This window comes from Phyllobates terribilis, unplaced genomic scaffold (assembly GCF_046119375.1).
Source record: "Phyllobates terribilis strain yellow unplaced genomic scaffold, ASM4611937v1 Scaffold_13__5_contigs__length_258822181, whole genome shotgun sequence".
Classification (NCBI taxonomy): Eukaryota; Metazoa; Chordata; class Amphibia; order Anura; family Dendrobatidae; genus Phyllobates; species Phyllobates terribilis.
This window is the reverse complement of record NW_027362773.1, coordinates 141,743,766-141,765,978: the sequence shown is the minus strand read 5'-3', so window position 1 is coordinate 141,765,978 and position 22,213 is coordinate 141,743,766.

Here is a 22,213-nt window from a genome sequence, read left to right as displayed (position 1 = left end):
GGTTGCCCGCCATGATCCGAGGTTACCGGCTTGGGACACTGGTTGTGTGTTGTGTTGCAGGGCAGGAAGGTGAGAGCCAGCGCAGGAAGACGACCGAGTAAGGCACACAGAATAGGGTCCTGTTATGTAGTCCTGAAACACCTGAGAGTTTGCTGAACCCCTCCCTTGGTAAACACAGGACGACATGGGAGGTTACCCTGGTCCTGGTTACCTGGAGTTCAACAACTGTGAGTAAACCTTGAAGACTGCACCCCACTGTGTCCTAGAATTATTATCTGCGCCATCACCTGCACTACACTGCACAGCAACATCTACCTCATTAATCATCACTGCACGGCCCTGGAGCTTAGCTATGCCTGTGGAGAGCTGAAGCAACTCTGCTGCGTCACCATCAGCTCCAGAGGATCTGCACCACAGCGGTGGCTCCATATAGCTGCATACCACAGTGGCGTCACAAACATTTTATATAAAAACTATAATCCCCTTTCAATAAACCCCTTTTATTGACCACCCTGGGTCATGGACCGGGTCACTGCCACTGTGACACCCCCAGCACCAACCGGCCCGGCTACCGAGTACCCCACAGCCCAGGGGGCGCGTCATACATGTGGGTCATAGAAAATTGAATACAATTATATCTTGATATCTGCAATCTAGAGAAATCTACATCTCTCTTAATATGTAAATGAGCTTTTAAGATCTATGGGCCGGACATAGATCTCCCTGAGAATCTGCCTCCAGAGCTCATGTTAAATGAAAGGGGCGTTACCAGTGTGAGACATGTAATGACTGACAGTCTGCTCTACTGATCTATATGTCTCACACTGGTAATTCCTCTTTCATTTAAAATACACTCTGGAGGCAGATTCCCAGGGAGATCTATGTCCGGTCCATAGATCTTAACAGCTCATTTATATGTTAAGAAAAATGTGGATTTCTTTGGAATAAGACATTAGATTGCAGATATCATGGTATCATTTTATTCAGCTTAAAAGGGTTGATTCTACTGGCAGATACCCTTTAATGTGAAATGTTCAAAGTGTGCCTCTCTCATCTTTTAGTGGCTAAAAATACAGTGACTCATGGAGCTGTGATCCACGATGGTGGGAAAATATATATGATCTCTTATTGCGGTTGCACTAGTATAGGCACAACTCTGTTGGACGCATTAAATCAGTACACCCCAGCTGCTACTCCCCCGCTGCTGTCACCATTCTCTTTGCAAAACTGCTGCATATTGGTGTAGTGGTGCAGTTTGAGGGGTGCTGCTGGTGCAAGAGATCCAGGGAAGTTATAATAGATTTCAAGTCTTTGTTTAGCTTTTCAGAGGCAACACACTTAAAAGTAGAATTAGCATCTCCAACAGGCCAATAAAGGCCAATAAAAGCCAGAGAAAGGTGCTACTTTTGCACAGCAATGTGTTGCCACTGCAAACGTAATAATCACACTTGAAATGTATTACATATTACGATTGAAATGGATGTCTTCCAGCAGCAGCGCCCACCGTCTGCACCTTTCTTCACTCTACTCCTTTCTTCTCTTATAGAATCCCAATTTAAAGTCTACATTAGTTACATATGTTCTTTATCCCTATTATTTAGATCATTTTCTCTCTTTTTTCAGTAAATTATAGTCTAATATAATAAAATAAAAAGTCTTCTAAAACATTGTCAACTGCAGGTACTAGATAAATCTTAAAGGGGTTTTTCCTCTTCAGAAAACTTTCTTTCATTGGCTGAAGTAGCTATAGACTGGCTGCACTTCAGAAAAAGAACAAATACCGAAATCAGTGAACTCAGCAGCTTGTGCTGTCAAAGCCTTGGAGCTCACTGATGGGCTGCAGTGCTGTGAACGTGACTTCAGTGCTGCAGACAAACAACAGAGACCGAGACCAAGGCATTGATGCTGGACCAGAGGAGTGTAACTAATGCTGGGTTTGTTTTATAATAGCTACCGAATATGAAAGAAAGTTTGCTGAAAGCTACCTGTAGATATATGTTATCAAATTCAAAGTAATTGTGGGTGAGGATGAATTTTCTAAGTTTCATCACAGAATCAGCATCAATTCTTAACTTTTCTATGAAGACTTTGCAGGCATCTAATCCATCCTGGGGTGGGATACTAAAGTACAAAGATTTCACATCCATGGTGGCTAGGATGGTTCCTTCTTGTAGAGGACCTACTGCTGTTAGTTTATTCAATAGGTCCATTGTGTCCTGAATGTAGCTTGGTGTATTCTTTACCAGGGGTTTAAGAACACCATCTACCCATACAGAAACTTGCTCAGTAAGGGTGCTCACGCATAAAATAATTGGTCTTCCTGGATTTCCAGATTTGTGGATTTTGGTATTAAAAGGAAACTTCAAATTTCAGAGACAGAAAGATTTGGGAGTACAAACTAATGACAACCTTTGACACACTCATAGCAGGAATGAATGATTTATGTCACTCTTCATCAACTAAGGAAAGTGCTCCTCAGACCATGAACCACACCTCAAGCATAGGACAATAAAACATTCACACTCCTTATCTATGAACTGCTCCAATGTTTAGGCCACAACTCTCTCTCCCTCTCCCATACTCATAGATCTGCTTCACGTTACCTGTCTCATCTATTGCATTATTCTTGTGCCCTGTTGTGTATAAATATGTGACTCTTAAGATTTTGTGCTGCTCTTTGCCTGATGAAGAGGCTTGAGTAGTCTCGAAAGCTTGTAATTTGTTACCATCTTTTCAGTTAGCCATTAAAAGGTATCAACCACTGAGGACTCTGAAATCTTAATATTTTTCTATCTACTGGCTAACACGGTACCAAGATATATATTTGTCCTGAACCTTCAAGAACACCATATTTAATGTATATTGAGACTGTAAACCATCCCTGGTCAAGCCTCACTTGTCCTAACCCTATTAGGATTAGTATGCATGCTAGACCTAGTTGAACTGTCATTGTAACGTATGCGTGTGTGTGTGTGGGGGGGGGGAGTTAAAACAAAAAACTTGGTGGAAACAAAAAAAATCAAGAAAGTGATCCAAAAACAAAAAAAAACGGTTTTCTTGTTGCCAAATGCAGGTTTCAAATGTCATGTAAAATTCCAATGTTAGAATCACTAAATGCGACTTTAAAAGGTCACCAATTTCCTTAGATGGAAAATGTTTGACAAAATGATAGCTGATATGGAAGAGCCATAGATCAAAAGACTTAAACAAAGACGGCAACTCATACAGAAAAACTAAAAATATCCTGGCAATGAATTACTATTAAGGTCAAAGTGTACTTTACAGAGAATCACAGACTTCCAAGAATTGTAAGGTAGCACATGAGGCAGGAAAATCATTTCCACATCCCTAAAAAAACTGATTGATCTATAAAGGTGTCTCAAAGACATAAGGCAAAATAATGTAAGATTTACTTTATCTTATGTCTTTTAATTCAGCAAATTAAAAAAATGATTTTTTTTGCTTATTTCAGATTTTAACAGTATTTATTAAAACACATGATAAAAACATAATTAAAAAATATTTACTCTACTGAACTTTATTTTATGTGGTCATGAAGGTATTGGAATGTGCTCTTCAGGGAGTCATGTATGCACCAGAAGACTGGCGTGACAGGTTATTCTGTTGGCATTTTAGCTGATATTATTTGAGTGTAATGTTTGGCAATATTCATGTCAGCCCTTAGGGTTTAACTATTTATTGGAGTAACTGGCACTGTTCACGAGGCAACTATTCATATGGTTGTTTTCTGCACTTTTATTGGGTCACTTTGTCTATCATTATTTAAAGGTTTATGCACTTTTTTCACCATGGCTTTCTCATTCCTACCGCCTCTGTAGAAACATTTCTTAAATGATATAAGTAAAATAGCAAAAAGAAGGGGTAAATGGAAGAGAGGAAAACAGGACCGCAAAATCATACTGGTTTTAGCGTTTAACCATGGAGGATGGCAGAGGAGTTGTGAACACAAAATGAAAAAATATTTTAATTAAGCCTTTTTGCAAAGTTGGATGCAAAAATTATCATTATTATTATTATTGATTTTAGATCACCATTGATTCTATGGTGCTGTACATGAGAAAAGGTTACCAATCGTGATGGGCGAATCCGTGAATGTTCGGTTCTGTCGGGTTCGGTTGAACATCTAAAAAAAATTTGGTTCAGTTACCAGAACGATACCCAAACTCAAACCCGAACATGGACCCCATTCAGATGAATGGGAGGCCCGAACATCCATGGTTTCCCATACTGTCATCTGTGTGACAGCGTGGAAAACACGGGCTCTGATCGACTGCAGTTCCCATGCTGTCAGATGACAGCGTGAGTCAGCAGCTGTGACCTGCGGGAAAAATGTTACCACCGGTCACAGGCGTTGGCTGATGAGAGTACTAATCTCATCGGCGTATACCTGCTCTCACTGATAGCAGAGAGAGCAGGTGCCACTGATGAAAGTATCGTGGGTGTTCATCAGTCCGCACTGGCACTTGCAAAGTAAGAGAAACAGTTGCTATGATTTGACCTTATGATGATGCTATGATGTGACCTTACTGTTCTTGTTAATAAATAAAAAAAATTTGAAAAAAAACATAACATATGGGAGTCCCCTGTAATTTTCATAATCAGCAGAGGGAAAACCGACGGCTGAGAGCTGATGTTAATATTCTGAGAAGGAACCATTAGCTATAAAGGTTCCCAGGCTTTTAATATCCACTCCCAGCTGTTTCTTTTTCATAGGAAAGACCCCCCCCCAGAAAAAAAAAGATGTGCGATATCCCCTATATTTAATAACTAGCAAAGGCTAAAGGGACAGCTGAGTAGTGTTGAGCCACCCCCGTAGTGTTCGAGTTCGGTTCGGTTCGTCGAACACCCGTGTGTTCGCCGAACTGTTCGTCGAACTGTTCGTCGAACACCTTCGAACACCGTTAAAACCAATGGCAGGCAAACAAAAACACATAGAAACACATAGAAAACACCTTCAAAGGTGTCCAAAAGCTGACAAACTGCTCAGAAGACATAACTAACACATGGAAAAGTGACAAGTACATATAGTCATGCGAAAATAAAAGACGTGGAGGAGTAAAAGGAGGGGGAGACACAGATATAGGCATGTCATGCCCTTCTAAAATCCAAAAAGTGAGAAGCCGACACGGCCAGTCCGCTCCTGCCCGTGCCACCTCCGTGTCGCCGGGTTTGTGCCAGAGCCGCGGTGAACCCTGACGGCCAGCCCCCCTCTCCCAATACTGGTGCCTGTCCGCTGGTGGGTCGAGCGAGCCCCCCTGTGGTGGAGGCAGCTCTAAGCTTTTTAATTTAAATTGTCTCTCTAATTTGAATGAATACACTTTAAATCCATTTACAAGGATCTATTGGAGGGCAAGTCTCATGCCAGCAGCCGCGGTAATTCCAGCTCCAGTAGCGTCCACTAAAGCTGCTGCAGTTAAAAAGCTTTTATAAGGATCGAGCTCGGCTGTCCACCGCAAGGCATCCTACTGCCAGTCCCAGCCCCTATGCCTTGGGGTGCCTCCTGATGCTCTTCAGTAATTATCCCATGGTCCCGAAGCATTTCCTTTGAAAAAATTAAGTGTCTAAACTACAGGTGGTGTAGCTTGCTTAACAGCCGGGATAATCCGCTGACTAGCAGACACTGCTACTAGGCACAAAGTATTTCCTGGGCTAGATGCAGTTAAAAATTTGTAATTAGATACTCTCGTTGGATGCTGAGAAAGCATTCCATAGAGTCTCCTGGCACGCCATATATGATTCTCTTAAAAAGCTTGGGGTAGGGGTCTAGGGGACCCTTTTATAGCCAAAATCACGGCCCTGGATCGCAATACGTCACCTAGGCTGAAGATAAATGGAACTGTAGCACCCTGAGGGATCGGTTGCTACAGACGTATTGCACCTCACCCAGAGGTGTGATATCTCACTCTCAGGTAAGGATGGAGTGTGGATCAGGACCCGACACCTGCATGCATTACACCACATTGCCGTGGGGCAGGGCGACCAATATGCCCCTGAGATGGGCACGACAGTCCCTGTCCCTGGCTGGAGTGGGGGGAGGGAAAACTGAGGAAGGGGAACCCTGTAGTGCAGGAGCAGGGAGGAAGCAGTTCCTGGGTGCATTGAGAAGGGAGTATAAAAGGTGGGCACCATCTTAGTTCAGTGCAGAGAAGTCTGAGCAGAAGTGGCAGGGAGCAGGGGCTCTGCATGAGCTCTGCTCCGGAGGCGGGCCTAGTAACAGAGGCCCAGGCCTGGAAGAGGGAGAAGGAAGGAAGAGGAGCGGAGAAGGCTCCAGGAACGAGGAATGAAGGGATCCCAGGGGTGCGGACGGGCGAGTCGCCACCGCACGCCCGAATCCACCTGCGTGGAGGGGTCAGGCCAAAGGGGGAGACCGGTCCCCGAACTAGTGGAGGCAGGAAACGACCCTCAGCTAGAAACCGGAGGCTCTGACATTTTATGTGGCGCAGCCCCTCGCTACACCCGCTAGGAAGGCACCACATAGGGTCAGGGAAACTGGCGCCAAGTTTACCAAGAGGAGGCCCGAGGCAGCCGGACAGAAGTGTTGGTAAGAAAGGCCAGACAAAGGACACACAAAGGGGGTCCTGTGAAGTGCTCCAAAGTTATCTGGGAGTTGTCTGAGCCCCTCACCTGGTGAGCACAGTACGACGTGGGCAGCCGTTACCTGCAGACGTGGTCTGGATAATAAGAACTGTGAGTAAAGGCCCTGGACTGCATCACTGACTCAGTGTCGTTACTGCTGCTGCCCTGCACCATCACCCCCATCCTCCGCATACACTGCCCTGAGGCTATACTCCTCCCGTGGGGAGTTATGCTACGCTCTGCTGCACCCACAACACCAGCCTCAGCGGTCTGCCCTGTAGCGGCGGTTCACTCTGACCGCAATCCACGGGTGGCGTAGTCGGACATTTAAACATCAAAACCACATAAATAGTTCCGCCACTGGTTTGACCGCCCTGAGCCACGGAACTGGGTCGCCGCCACGAAGACTACAACCACCAGCATCCACCAAAAAGGGTCCGGCTCCGGGTGTCCCAAGGCCCAGGGGGTGCGTCAGAACATTTTCATCACCTTTCACAATCACCAATGGGACAAGGCAGGGATGTCCTCTGTCCCCTCTCTTATACATCCTAGTGACGGAGCACCTGCTCTCATCAATTCGCCATAACCCCAATATTAGGTGGATTGAGGTGGGAGGCACCGAGTACAAGTGCTCTCTATTTGCTGATGATGTCCTAGTATATATCACTCAATCACATATATCCATCCCTGCTGTTATGGCTGAAATAGATCACTTTGTTACATGGTAAAATTTTAAAATCAATGCAGCGAAGTCTGAGGCCCTCGATGTCTCCCTCCCCAAATCCATATAGGATTCCATCCAGTCCAACTTTCCCTTTGCCTGGCCCTCACAGGGTATCAAATACTTAGGAATTCCTATTCATAGAGACCTCTCCCATCTATGTTATCTTAATTTTGGGCCCTTTATTGAACAATTCCATACAGACCACGGTTGGCAAGTTAGAACTGTAAGATTCACTACGTGAACCACTGGTGTTTTGTGGAAAAGCACATGTACACTGCGTTCCAAATTATTATGCAAAAAGTGTTTAGGAGTGATAAGGGAAGAATTTGTTTGTTTGTCAGTTAAACTCATTGATGGTGATGTGTGTCAGGGCTCTTTATATCACTGTAAGCAATTGCAGACACCTGTGCTAATTAGTTTGGCAGGTGTGTCCAATGAAAGGCAAGACTACTTAAGAAGGCTCTCTCACATTATTAAGCAGCCTACATTTTCTGCCAAAATGGGAAAGAAAAAGGATGTGTCGGCTGCTGAGAAGCAACAAATTGTGGAGTGTTTAGGTCAAGGCATGACTACAATCAACATTGTGCGATGATCAGGATGAAGTGTCTTGGCAATCAAGAAGTATGTAGCTGATTCACAGTACACACGTGTGCGTGCTGATAAGGGCAAATTGAGGACTCTTTCCTACAGGCAATTACGTCAGGTTAAAAAAGCAGCGGCAAGAAAGCCTTGTCATAGCAGCAGACAAGTTTTTGAAGCTGCTGGTGCCTCCAACGTCCCCCGAACAACAAGATGCAGGGTCCTTCAGAGGTTTGCAGCTGTGCATACGCCATCCTGTCGACCTCCTCTATCCACTTCACACAAGCAGAAACGGCTCCAGTGGGCCAAACATTACATGAAGACTGATTTCAAAACTGTTTTGTTCACGGATGAGTGCCGTGCAGCGCTCGATGGTCCAGATGGATGGAGTGGAGGATGGCTGGTTGATGGACACCCCACGCAAACACGGCTACAGCGCCAACAAGGAGGAGGTGGAGTAATGTTTTGGGCTGGAATCATGGGGAGAGAGATTGTCGGCCCCTTTAGGATCCCTGAAGGCGCTAAAGATGAACTCCATAATGTATGTGGATTTTCTCAAACAGCACTTCCTGCCATGGTTCAAGAAGAAGAACCGTGTATTTCACAGCAAGATCATTTTTCTGCATGATAATGCACCATCTCATGCTGCACATAAAACATCTGCATCTCTGGCTGATATGGGCATAAAAGGGGACAAACTTATGGTGTGACCCCCATGCTCCCCTGACCTCTACCCCATTCAGAACCTTTGGAGCATCATTAAAAGGAGTGTCTATGATGGCGGGAGGCAGTTCACATCTAAGCAACAGCTCTGGGAGGGTATTCTGTCCTCATGCAAAACAATTGAAGCAGAAACCATCCAAAACCTGACAAATTCAATGGACGAGAGAGTTCAGAAGCTCCTTTCGAACAAGGTGTCCTATGTGAAAATGTAACATCACCTAGAATAAAGTTTTGAGTTGAAAACTGTTTGATTTCAGTTTCTAACAACCTGCTAATGCTTATAATTTCAAAAATGACCATTTTTTTGGTCTTTATTAAAATGAAAAGGTTGATCGAAAAGTTTGGGGGATCTAAGAGTGTGGCAACCCAGTAGTCATGATTACTTCGAATTCTGACAATATGAGGGTCATGCTGCAGGTAGTGCAGCAAGAAGGCACTTATGTGTCTTGCGCATCTCGGAGCCCCAAAATTATTTTCCGGGCTAGATGCAGCTAAAAATTATTTTTAATTTTAAATCTGGTGGAGCTTATTACAGATGGCCTAATAGGATCAGTGCTGCACACTGCTACAAAGCCCAAATTATTTTCCAGTCAAGATACAGATAAACATGATTAGTAATTTGAAAGCTTAAAACGGTTGGTAGGGTGATTTTAACCAATCATCAAGCTTTTACTCTCCCCAGGATGACACAGGGGTAGAAAAGTCGTTTCGGATCCATGATTTGTTCATCTTTATGAACGTGAGTCTGTCTACATTATCAGTGGAGAGCCGCGTGCGCTTATCTGTCAGCACACCACCAGCAGCGCTGAACACACGTTCAGACAGAACGCTGGCTGCGGGGCATGACAAGATCTCCAAGGCGTAAGTGGCTAGCTCCGGCCATTTATCCAGATTGGAAGCCCAAAAAGAGCAAGGGTCCAGTGACACAGTCGTGGCTTCAATGTTTACTTGGAGATACTCCTGTACCATCGTCTCTAGGCGTTGACTATGTGTCAGACTTCTTGTCTCCTGTGGCCTTGCAAAGGATGGGCTAAAAAAGTGGTGAAATGATTCCGCAAAATTGATGTTACCAGCAGATACTGTGGTTCTGTTACGGTTTGAGTGCTGAACACTTGACGGTCCCACGGTTGGCAAGTTGGAACTGTGAGATTCACTACGTGCACCACTGGTATTTTGTGGAAAAGCACATGTAAGATTCTGCAACAGTCTCTGCTGATACTCCTGCATGCGTGCATCCCTTTCTATGGCAGGAATAATTTCTGCAAATTTACTTTTGTACCGGGGATCTAACAGTGTGGCAACCCAGTAGTCAGGATTATTTCTAATTCTCACAATTCGAGGGTCATGTTGCAGGTAGTGCAGCAAGAAGGCACTCATGTGTGTTGCGCATCCAGGAGCACCAAGTCCCTGTTGTGTTGGTGGCTAGGTAACAATCATGCTTCCTTCCTCTGTCCTCTCCCCCCAACCTCGCACAACAGAAATGTGATCAAGGTCTCCCTCATCTGATGAGTCTTCCATCAGTTCGTCCTCCACTTCTTCCTGGGCTCCTGCACCTTCCTCACTAGTTTGGCTGCTACCATGCGCCCTGGTAAAACCATCTCCCCCACCCTCACATGCCTGCCGCCTTGGTGCTGCCGACCGTCTGGACCTTGCAGATGTTAGCCCTTCCGCATACAACTCCTCCTCCTCTACTTCCTCCACCTCCTCTTGTGCCACCACCTGACTCCGAATTCTGTTTAACATGTGCTCCAGCATGTAAATCACCGGAATAGTCATGCTGATAATGGCATCGTCAGCACTAAACATCTTCGTCGCCATTTCAAAACTGTGCAGAAGGGTGCATAGGTCCCTGATCTGAGACCACTCCTCCAGCGTGATTTGCCCCACCTCTGAATCTCGTTGGCCCAGGCTATACGTCAGAACGTATTGCACCAGGGCTTGTCGGTGCTGCCACAGTCGCTGCAACATGTGCAGAGTTGAATTCCACCGGGTAGGCACATCGCATTTTAGCCAGTGAAGTAGCAGGCCCAACGACTTCTGTAGAGATGTAAGTGGCTGAGCTGCGGGATGCGAACGGCGGAAGTGAGCACACAGCGACCGTGCCCTCTGCAGAAGGCCATCTAGTCTGGGATAGTGGGCTAAAAATTGCTGGACAACCAGGTTCAACACGTGAGCCATACAAGGCACGTGTGTGACATTGCCCCGGCGAAGGGCCGCACCCAGGTTTGCAGCATTGTCGCACACGGCCTTCCCTGGTTTCAGGTCCAGTGGAGACAACCATTCATGAAATTGGTTCTCCAGAGCTGACCACAACTCCTCAGCTGTGTGACTCACATTTCCCAGACATTTCAATGTAAAAACCGCCTGATGACGTTGAGCCCTACTGCCAGCATAGTAAGGAGGTGTGCAGGATCCCTTCTGCGCAGTTAGAAAGCTTGTGGCATGACCAGACAGGCTTTGGGTGCAGGTGGAAGACCGAGAGGAGGTTGAGGAGGCAGAAGCAGTGGAGGAACTTTGACATAAAGAGGATTGACGCACAACTCGTGGGGACGGCAAGACTTGGACAGCAGCCCCTTGTCCTGCTGTCACCATAGTTACCCAGTGCCCAGTCAGCGACATGTAACGCCCCTGTCCATGCCTACTCGTCCAAGTGTCTGTGGTGAAATGCACCCTGTCACACACAGAGTTTCTCAAAGAAGCGGTGATGTTGTATGCTGGTGGAGCGCAGGCACACCTTTCTTTGAGAAGTAGTGCCGACTGGGCATCTGGTACTGGGGCACTGCGACGGACATAAGGTCTCGAAAATCCTCTGTGTCCACCAGGCGGAAAGGCAGCATTTCTGTAGCCAAGAGCTTGCAGATGGTGAAATTCAACCTCTTAGCTTTCTCATGGCTAGGAGGAAATGGTCTTTTACTTGTCCACATCTGAGGGACCGAGGGCTGGCTATTGTGCTTAGACGGGGTTGATAAGGGTGTCCCCGGCAAACTGCCGGTCTGTGAGGAAGATGCAGGCGGACATGTTAGGTTGCCTTGATCCAAAGGTGGTGCTATCGATGTCGGACAGCGCTCAACACCAGCTGGTGTTACCACCTCCAAAGAAAATGATGACCTGCCAATCACGCTGGCTGTTGCGGGTAAAGAGGTGGCAGATCTGCGCCCCAAAACAGGTGTGACTGCTGTCCCCCCAGTCACAGAGGATGAAGAGGCCGCGGATGCACAAGATATGGCAGACGGTGGTTGGCCCGGCCGGCTAGGCCGCATTGTAGCACACTGAGCTTCCCACTGCAACTTATGCTTCATGTCCATGTGCCGGTTCATGCATGAAGTACTCAAACTATGTATTTTTTGGCCTCTACTTAGCTTTTGCTGACAAATGTTACAAATAACACGAGTTGGGTCATCTTTATCGATCTGAAAAAATGCCCAGGCTATGCAAGGCTTAGCACCCATGCGACCTGAAGAGCCACCACGACTTGTGGTGAGAGGCAGAGTTGTGTTTGAGGATGCAGTTGTTGACGTGCTTCCAGTACTACGTCTCTGTCCAGGAAGGCGCAACCTGACCTCGTCGTCACTAGCATCTTCCTCCACCTCCTCTGCTGACCTCATCTCTTGGCTGACTGTGGGTTGACAGTAAGTGGGATCTCCAACCTCATCATCATCACCCTGTGTTATCACACCCGTCGTCCTCAGAGCCAACCTGTTCCTGCCCTGACAAAAAACTAAAGTTGTCGCTCCAATCAGGTATTTGAGTCTTATCATCGTCTTCCTCATTGTCTCCACCAACAGGAGTTACAGTTTGGGAATGAGGGTCTACATTATGGTCAGAACCTTCTTCGTCTGGTCCTGGATCCGACTCATAAAGATTCTGGGCATCAGTGCAGATCATTTCCTCGTCTGGATTCACAGAAGCGCTGGAGTCGACCTCTGATTCCCAGGCTATAGTATGAGTAAACAGCTCTGCAGACTCAACCATCTGTTCTACGTCATACTCAGACGGGCAGCTGGAGATTTGGGAGCTGTGAGGAAGCAAGTGCGATTTGGGTGACACCTTTGAGGACTGGAGTATTTGTGATGTTGAAGTTGATGTGGAGGAGAGCCCACTTAAAGGAGCACTTGATATCCGTTGAAGCACCTGCTGTTTTTGTGCCTCATCTGGAATTTGTAGCGATTGGCGTGGCCGTAAGAAAGGGATCTTATCACATTGTCCGCTAAAAGAAGTAGACATTTTAGTTTGGCTGGAAGATGGTCTTTCTTCTGCAGATGTTACTGTTGCTTTAACACCTACCCCACGGACACAACCTTTTTTCCCCTTCCCAACACGCCTATTCCCCTTTCCACCAGCAGCAGGCCTTTTTCCACTCATTTTGGTGGTTAACTAATTCACAACTCTGGAGTTGTTTGCACAAAAAAACAATGGATGGTAACCGAGCAGAGCTGAGTGGCCAAACTGTGGTATTAGGCCAAAACTATTGGCTGGGTTAGATGCAGAAAAAAATTATATTCAATTTGCAACCTGATGGAGGTCAGTATAGATGGACTAATACAACAAGTCCCACACACAGCTAGAAGCCCAATATTTTTTCAGAGGTAGATGCAGAAAAAAATATATTCAGTTTGCAACCTGATGGAGGTCAGTATAGATGGACTAATACAACAAGTCCCACACACAGCTAGAAGCCCAAATATTTTTTCAGAGGTACTGTAGATGCAGATAAAAATTATTTTTAATTTGCAACCTGATGGAGGTCAGTATAGATGGACTAATAGAGAAAGTCCGACACACTGCTAGAAGGCCAAATATTTTTTCAGAGCTAGATGCAGAAAAAAATTAGATTCAGTTTGCAACCTGATGGAGGTCAGTATAGATGGACTAATAGAGAAAGTCCCACACACTGCTAGAAGGCCAAATATTTTTTCAGAGCTGGATGCATACAAAAAATTATTTTGAATTTGCAACCTGATGGAGGTCAGTATAGGTGGACTAATAGAACAAGTCCCACACACTGCTAGAAGGCCAAATATTTTTTCAGAGCTAGATGCAGAAAAAAATTATATTCAGTTTGCAACCTGATGGAGGTCTGTATAGATGGATTAATAGAACAAGACCCACACACAGCTAGAAGCCCAATATTTTTTCAGAGGTAGATGCAGAAAAAAATATATTCAGTTTGCAACCTGATGGAGGTCAGTATAGATGGACTAACAGAGAAAGTCCCACACACTACTAGAAGGCCAAATATTTTTTCAGAGCTAGATGCAGAAAAAAATTATATTCAGTTTGCAACCTGATGGAGGTCTGTATAGATGGATTAATAGAACAAGACCCACACACAGCTAGAAGCCCAATATTTTTTCAGAGGTAGATGCAGAAAAAAATATATTCAGTTTGCAACCTGATGGAGGTCAGTATAGATGGACTAATACAACAAGTCCCACACACAGCTAGAAGCCCAAATATTTTTTCAGAGGTACTGTAGATGCAGATAAAAATTATTTTGAATTTGCAACCTGATGGAGGTCAGTATAGATGGACTAATAGAGAAAGTCCGACACACTGCTAGAAGGCCAAATATTTTTTCAGAGCTAGATGCAGAAAAAAATTAGATTCAGTTTGCAACCTGATGGAGGTCAGTATAGATGGACTAATAGAATGATGCTATGCCCAAAAGATTTTACTTCACTAGGTGCAGTAAAAAAATTGGTATTCTATACACAGGTGGTATATCTTGCAACACAGATAGGCTACTCCACTGACTAACACACTCTGCAATAGGCCAAAAAGGATTAGCTTTGCTAGATTCAGCCAAATGCTGTGAAAAAAAACTTGCACAGCACTGGCACAGACCTGCCTGGCAAAAACTGATAGGAACTGATGTAACCTAGTCCTGAAAAGGACTCCAATTACAATTAGTCTTTACTCCCACAACCTATCTATTTAAGAGCACAGACCTGCCTGATAAAAGTCGTAGGAAATGCTGTAACCTAGTCCTTAAAAGGACTGCAATCACAACTATTCCCTACTCCCAAGCTATCTGTATATTTGTGCGAAAATTGGCTTGAAATTAACAAGGTATAGCGCACACAGCAACAGCGGTGCCGTCTAACACGCAGCTGCAGCAGTGAGAAAATGGTGGCGACGGGGAAAATGGCTTGGTCTTATAGGGCAAGGACATGTGACATACACTGCCAATGACACATGCCCTTGCTTGTGTGAAAAAAAGCACTTCGCTCCGTGTGTGCGCTGCTGATAGGCTGACAGATTGCACCTCCCCACTGTAAATGCGGGAAAGAGAAAAAAAAATGGAGATCTTCATTGTTCCTGCAGAGATCCATCCCCTGCCCCTCCCCCCACCCCGCTGTACACTCAAACTGCGTATTAACATTAATTTTCATCATTACTGAGAAAAAATCCAGTTATGATTTTGGTGCATGAACAGTTATCGAACATAACCTCGAACAGCCGAATTTTTCTCAAATTGTTCGTGTTCGCCGAACGGCTCGAACACCGCCCAAAACAGCTCGAATTTGAGATTGGCGAACAGTTCGAGTAGAACAACGCTCATCTCTACAGCTGAGGGCTGATATTAATAGAATAGGAAAGGCCCATGGTTAATGACCCATTCCCAGATTAAAAATATCAGCTCTCAGTTGCCCCAGAAATGGAGTATCAATAAGATGCGCCAAATCTGGTGCTTAGCCTTGCTCTTCCCACTTGTCCTGGTGCAGTGGCAAGTGGGGTAATAGTTGTGGGGTTGATGTCAGCTTTGTATTGTCAGCTGACATCAAGACGCCCCCATTACTAACCCCATAGTTAGATTGTAAAAAAAAATACACCGTAAGAATAAAGTCCCTTAATTGAAATAAAGACACTGACACTTTTATTTGAATTAAAAATGAAAAAGCAAAGTTATACTCACCTTTATGCCTAATCCAATGAAGCCCATATCCCCTGTAAAAGACACAAAATAATAAAACACCATATTTCTCACCTGTCCAACGATAATCCATTAATATGCATGTCCCGCGATGATCTGGATGATTTGGATAATGGTCACATCAGTGATGCGACCGCTATTCACGCCATCCTGCTCACACTGCACAATGTTCTTGCAGTGTGTAGTGGTGGCGTGAGAAAGGTCACTGGAGTTCATAGCTGATTGACCTGGTAACCTCACTTACAGCACTGCTGGCTGCGTGAGAAAGTCACGTTAGTGACTGCTCTCCAAATCATCTACATTGTCGTGGGACACATATGGATTAACTTCTTGTCGGACAGGTGAGGGATATGGTGCTTTTTTAGTTTTTGTCTTTTACAGGTGACATGTGCTTCAATGGATTAGGCGGAAGGTGAGTATAACTTTGCTTATTTTGCTTTCATTTCAAATAAACATGTCAGTGTCTTTACTTCAATTAAAGGACTTTATTCTTGCTGTGTTTTTTTTTACAATCCAACTATGGGGTTAGTAATGGAGTGTCTTATAGACGCCAATCCATTAGTAACATCTGGGCTTGATGTCAGTGACCATTAACCAGCTGACATCAACCCCAAACTTATTACCCCACTTGCCACCACATCAGGGTAAGTTGTAAGAGCCAGGCAAAGTGCCAGAATTGATAATAGATAATAGATGCGCCTTTTCTGGGCCACCTGATGGCTGCTAGTTTTAGGCTGGGCCCCTTCCCAGTCTGAGAATACCAGCCCCCAGTTGTCTGCTTTAGCTTGGCTGTGTGTCAAAATTGGGGGGTCCATGCCGTTTTTTTTTTATTATTTATTTAAATATAATTTAAAAAAGAGGCCTGGGGACCCCTGTATTCTTGACAATAAGCCATGATAAAGCTGACAGCTGGGGGCCACAGCCCGTAGCTGTTGGTTTTGCATGTGCTGTTTATCAAAAATAGAAGAGACCCCATGTAATTTTTTAAAATTATTTATTTATAGCACAGGCGCCGGGTGATGAATCAGAGATGCATGCTCTCACTGCTATCAGCGAAAGAAGGCATACGCGTGCGCTCATGAAAGTAGTACTCTCATCAGCCGATGCCTGTGACCGGCGGTAACCTTTTTACTGTGACAATCAGCTGACACCCGGCGGCGATCGCACCCGCACAGCCTGTGTGCACGCGTGATCACCATGACTTACTAATACGGGTCTGGCTCTTAAGTCCCAGGGCACAGACACGTATTAGTACGTCAAATGTTGTTAAGGGGTTAAAGTACACTCTGCACCCAGTCTTGACTGAAAAAAAAGAAATGTAGAAATTTTTGCAAATTTATTAAAAAAGAAAAACTGAAAATATCACATGGTCATAAGTAGTCAGACCCTTTGCTCAGACACTCATATTTAAGTCACATGCTGTCCATTTCCTTGTGATCCTCCTTGAGATGGTTCTACTCCTTCATTGGAGTCCAGTTGTGTTTAATTAAACTGATAGGACTTGATTTGGTAAGGCACACACCTGTCTATATAAGGCCTCACAGCTCACAGTGCATGTCAGACCAAATGAGAATCATGAGCGCAAAGGAACTGCCCAAGGAGCTCAGAGACAGAATTGTGGCAAGGCACAGATCTGGCCAAGGTCACAAAGGAATTTCTGCATTACTCAAGGTTCCTAAGAGCACAGTGGCCTCCATAATCCTTAAATGGAAGAAGTTTGGGACCACCAGAAGTCTTCCTAGACCTGGCCGTCCAGCCAAACTGTGCAATCGTGGGAGAAGAGCTATAGTGAGAGAGCTAAAGAAGAACCCCAAGATCACTGTGGCTGAGCTCCAGAGATGTAGTAGGGGGAAGGGAGAAAGTTCCACAAAGTCAACTATCACTGCAGCCCTCCACCAGTTGGGCTTTTATGGCAGAGTGGCCCAACGGAAGCCTTTCCTCAGGGCAAGACATATGAAAGCCTGCATAGAGTTTGCTCAAAAACACATGAAAGACTCCCAGACTATGAGAAATAAGAATCTCTGGTCTGATGAGACAAAGATAGAACTTTTTGGTGATAATTCTAAGCGGTATATGTGGAGAAAACCAGGCACTGCTCATCACCTGCCCAATACAATCCCAACAGTGAAACATGGTGGTGGCAGCATCATGCTTTGGGGGTATATTTCAGCTGCAGGGACAGGACGACTGGATGCAATTGAAGGAAACATGAATGCGGCCAAGTACAGAGATATCCTGGATGAAAACCTCATCCAGAGTGCTCTGGACCTCACACTTGGGTGAAGGTTCACCTTCCAACAAGACAATGACCCTAAGCACACAGCTAAAATAGCAAAGGAGTGGCTTCAGAACAACTCTGTGACCATTCTTGACTGGCCCAGCCGAGCCCTGACCTAAACCCAATTGAGCATCTCTGGAGAGACCTGAAAATGACTGTCCACCAACGTTCTCCATCCAACCTGATGGAACTGGAGAGGATCTGCAAGGAAGAATGGCAGAGGATCCCCAAATCCAGGTGTGAAACACTTGTTGCATCATGCCCAAGAAGACTCATGGCTGTACTAGCTCAAAAGGGTGCTCCTACTCAATACTGAGCAGAGGGTCTAAATACTTATGACCAAAAATTTGCAAAAATTTCTACATTTCTGTTTTTTTTCAGTCAAGATGGGGTGCAGAGTGTACTTTAATGAGAAAAAATGAACTTTTTAGAATTTACCAAATGGCTGCAATGAAACAAAGAGTGAAAAATTTAAAGGGGTCTGAATACTTTCCGTACTCACTGTATATGCAATATGGTTCCTAACGATGATGATATGACGATGATGATATATGTATACATGTGTCTGGAGGTCTTTTATTGTACACAGGAAGCTCAGGCAGAAAAAAATTACTGAATATCCTTTCTCAAAGTTGGCCACCAATAATGACGCGAGATGAGTTGGCGAGTCTTTCTCAGAGCGGCATGACCAGCCAATTTTGAATAGTGTCCCCACAGCAGAATTCGCTTCCCATCAGATTCAGACACAAAAGGCTTCCCAGGGGAATCTGAGACAAGTTCACTGGAGCCACAGTAACCATCTTGGAGGGTTCAATGATATGTCTGGACTCCTCTTGGTCGATGGGTAGAAAGGACCTAGTGAATGCATCTGCCTTGACATTCTTGTCGGCCAGCCGAAAATGTAGATTGAAGTTAAAGCGGGCAAAGAACAGGGACCACCTAGCTTGGAGCTGATTCAGTCTTTGTGCAGACTGCAGGTAGGCCAAGTTCTTATGGTCTGTGTATATGACACCTGGATGGACTGCCCCCTCGAGTAAGTACCGCCAATCCTCCAGAACCATCTTAATTGCAAATAACTCCCAATCGCCAATCGAGTAGTTTTGTTCAGGGGCAAAGAAGGTCTTGGAGAAGAAACTGCAGGTTACCATTCGACCTGAGTAAGACTTCTGCGTGAGAACTTCCCCTGCTCCAGAAGATGAAGATACCACCTTCAGGAGAATTGTTTGCTGATCACGGATCTATGTAGTATTGGACCAGAAGAGAAATCCTGTTTTAGAGAGAGAAATGCATCCTCAGTCTCCGGAGTCCAGATTTTCGGATTGATGCCCTTCCAGGTCATCGCTGAAATAGGGGCAGTCCAAGACGAGAAATGAGGAATAAACTGGCGTTAATAGTTGGAAAATCCCTTAAATTGCTGGATTGCCTTAACATCAGTTGGATGCAGCCATTTGAGAATAGAAGACAACTTCTCAGAATCTATCTTCAAACCTGTGGAAGAGATGATATAACCTAGAAAAGGTAGATTGAACTGTTCAAAGACGCATTTCTCAAATTTGGTGTAGAGGCGAATCTCCCTAAGTCTTTGGAAAACCCGGCGAATGATCCTTCTATCAGGGGGCAGATCTGGAGAGAAGACCAGGATATCGTCCAGATAAACCACCATGCAAGAGTAAAGGAGATCTCTGAAGATGTCATTCACAAATTTTTGAAAGACAGCTGGGGCATTACTGAGCCCAAACAGCATAACACGGTACTCGTAGTGACCGTCTCGGGTGTTGAAATTGGTTTTCCACTCATCTCCTTGGCATTTGTGGAATAGGTCATACGCTCCTATCAGATCGAGCTTGGTGAAGATCTTGGCACCTTCAAGTTGATCAAACAATTCCAGATATGGCTTGAGTCTCAGCCTGAGACATATGGTTGATATAGCCTCGAGTAGGTAAAGATCCCAGGAGCAGGTCAATTGGACAATTGTACGGCCCGTATGGAGGTATCGTCTCTGCTTCATTCTTATCAAAGTCATCAACATATGACCAGTAAGCGGGTGGCAGGCCAAGCAGGATAGATGGAGTCAACGGCGGTTGAACTGGACATATAGGGACAAGACACCTCTCATGCCTAGACTGTCCCCAACTAAGCACTTCACCGAATCTCCAGTCTAGGACTGGTACATGGAGACATAACCATGGCAGGGCCAGGAGAAGAGAATGTTACAGGTTAGGAAGCACATAGAAAGCGATCCTCTCCGTATACAGAATTCCTACCCAAGGCTCCACCTGCCCAGTAACAAAATGAACGACTTCGAATAGAGCCCTTCCATCAACAGATGACACTATTATAGGACCCCGAAGGCATTAGACGGGAATCTGGTACCGATCCACCATGGCCTGTTGTATGCAGTTTCCAGCGGCGGTTTTTAATTACAGTAGGATCCTACCTTCCAATATAAATCTAGGCTTCAGCCTAAGAAATGATTCACATTAGATAGGTTTCCAGCAGAGAGAATTGTGTTATCGTGTCTGCCAGGTACACTTGAATTGGCCAATTTATGCGCAAAGTATTGTACATTTTTGCAATTTTCCAGAGCAGTAATTCAATTCAAATTTCATATATTTCATGATTGCATGCTATAGCGCTACTGAGTGCTACTTTATTTGTTAGTTATATATGGAGATGGCAACTCTTAGTAAGCACCTGTACACACCTGTTTTTTGTTTGGAAGTGACGGTCAGTCTTTTGATGTTTGGATATGGATAGCAGGAAAATTATCATCTAGACTAGCAGGGATGTCTCGACCAGCCAGTTCGTCTTTAATTCTTCCGGACAATCCCTCTCAGAAGGCGGCTACCAGCGCCTCCTTGTTCCAGCCAAGTTTGGAAGACAGGGTGCGGAACCGGATTGCAAATTGACCCATAGTCAGACTACCCTGTTGTAGTCTGAGGAGAGAGGAAGTGACATGGCCTGACTCGTCGAAGACCTTGCGGAATGTGCCCAGGAAGTGATGCAGATTCGAGGTCACAGGATCCCCTCTTCCCAATAAGGGGTTGAGCCATGCCAGAGCCTTTCCTCCTAGGTGGGACATAAAAATGGCACTTTGGCCTGATCAGAGGGAAACTGGTGAGCCAGCAGTTCATAGTGCAGTGTGCATTGATTGGTGAACCCACGGCATTGCTTTGGATTTAAGACCTATCGTGGTGGAGCAGACAGACGAGAACCAGCTCCAGGTGCATGGATTGCTGGCTGCATGGTCACTGCCAAGGTTGCTGCAACTTGGGCTGGAGCGGATGAAGCAGCCGATGTCAGGGCGTCCAAACAGGTGTTCACAGACCGCAAATAGGCCAACATTTTATTTTGCTGATCTCTTTGGTGGGTCATCTACTAGAACAACTCAGAGAGCGGAGTGGTATTGGGGTCAGCAGAGTCCTTGGCCTGAGAAAACTCTCATGCTGGTGTGGACCGACTGCGCCAAGGAGCCAGGCTTACCCTGGAGGGGTGTAACTAAGCAGCTTCCTGGTCTTCACTAGAGCCTCTGATGGTGAGGTTAGCCTTGTGTTGCAGGTAGCCACTCTAGGGCAGTTCCCTTTACTGCAGCAGCTGACCCCAAAGGGGCAAGGATGCTGTAATTAACTCGGAGAGTCAGACAGGTCAGGATCTGGTACACAGGATGAATGGATGCTGTACGGCTGAGAAACAGAATGGACACTGGAACAGGTTCAGACAGGACTGGTAAAGGTAAAGGTTTGGACTCAGTCAAGGTGGATTCAGGTTAAGATAAGGTACAGGCAGGATGGGATCAGGATCAGGTTCAGACTGGAAGGATACAGGGACCTAGCAACTAAGTAGCAAGTAAGAACTAACAAAGCACTAAAGTTGCTCAGGCACCTCCCTACAGAGAAAGGTGCCTTAAATATGTAGCGCCTCCCAGTTATTGGTTGGGGACACATCTGGAGTGCGCACTAACCCTTTAAGAAGTGGGGAGCATGAGCAAACCCTAAACGCGCTGCCAGGAGACCTGCGCAGCGTGTGCAGGTCCTGGGACACCGGAGCCGCAGCAGGAGCTGGAGCAGAGCATGCAGCTGGGCGGCCAAGGCAGTAATCATGTCGGTGTCTTTGCCGGAAGGAGGAAGAGGAACCATGCAGGGATGCCGGCATTGCATTCTGGAAGTATTTTTGAGTTGGAGACGGCAGGAGGTGGTAAGAGCTTGAATGTGCACTTTGAAGGAGAACTCAGAGTCGAAGGTTACTCCGAGGCAGCGGACTTTCTCCACAAAATAAATAGTTGTAAAGATGCAGATAATAATTAAAGGGTTTATTTACTTTAGACAATCTCTTTTTCTAAGAAGGGTTCTCCAATAGATAAACTGCTCACATGGTGCCT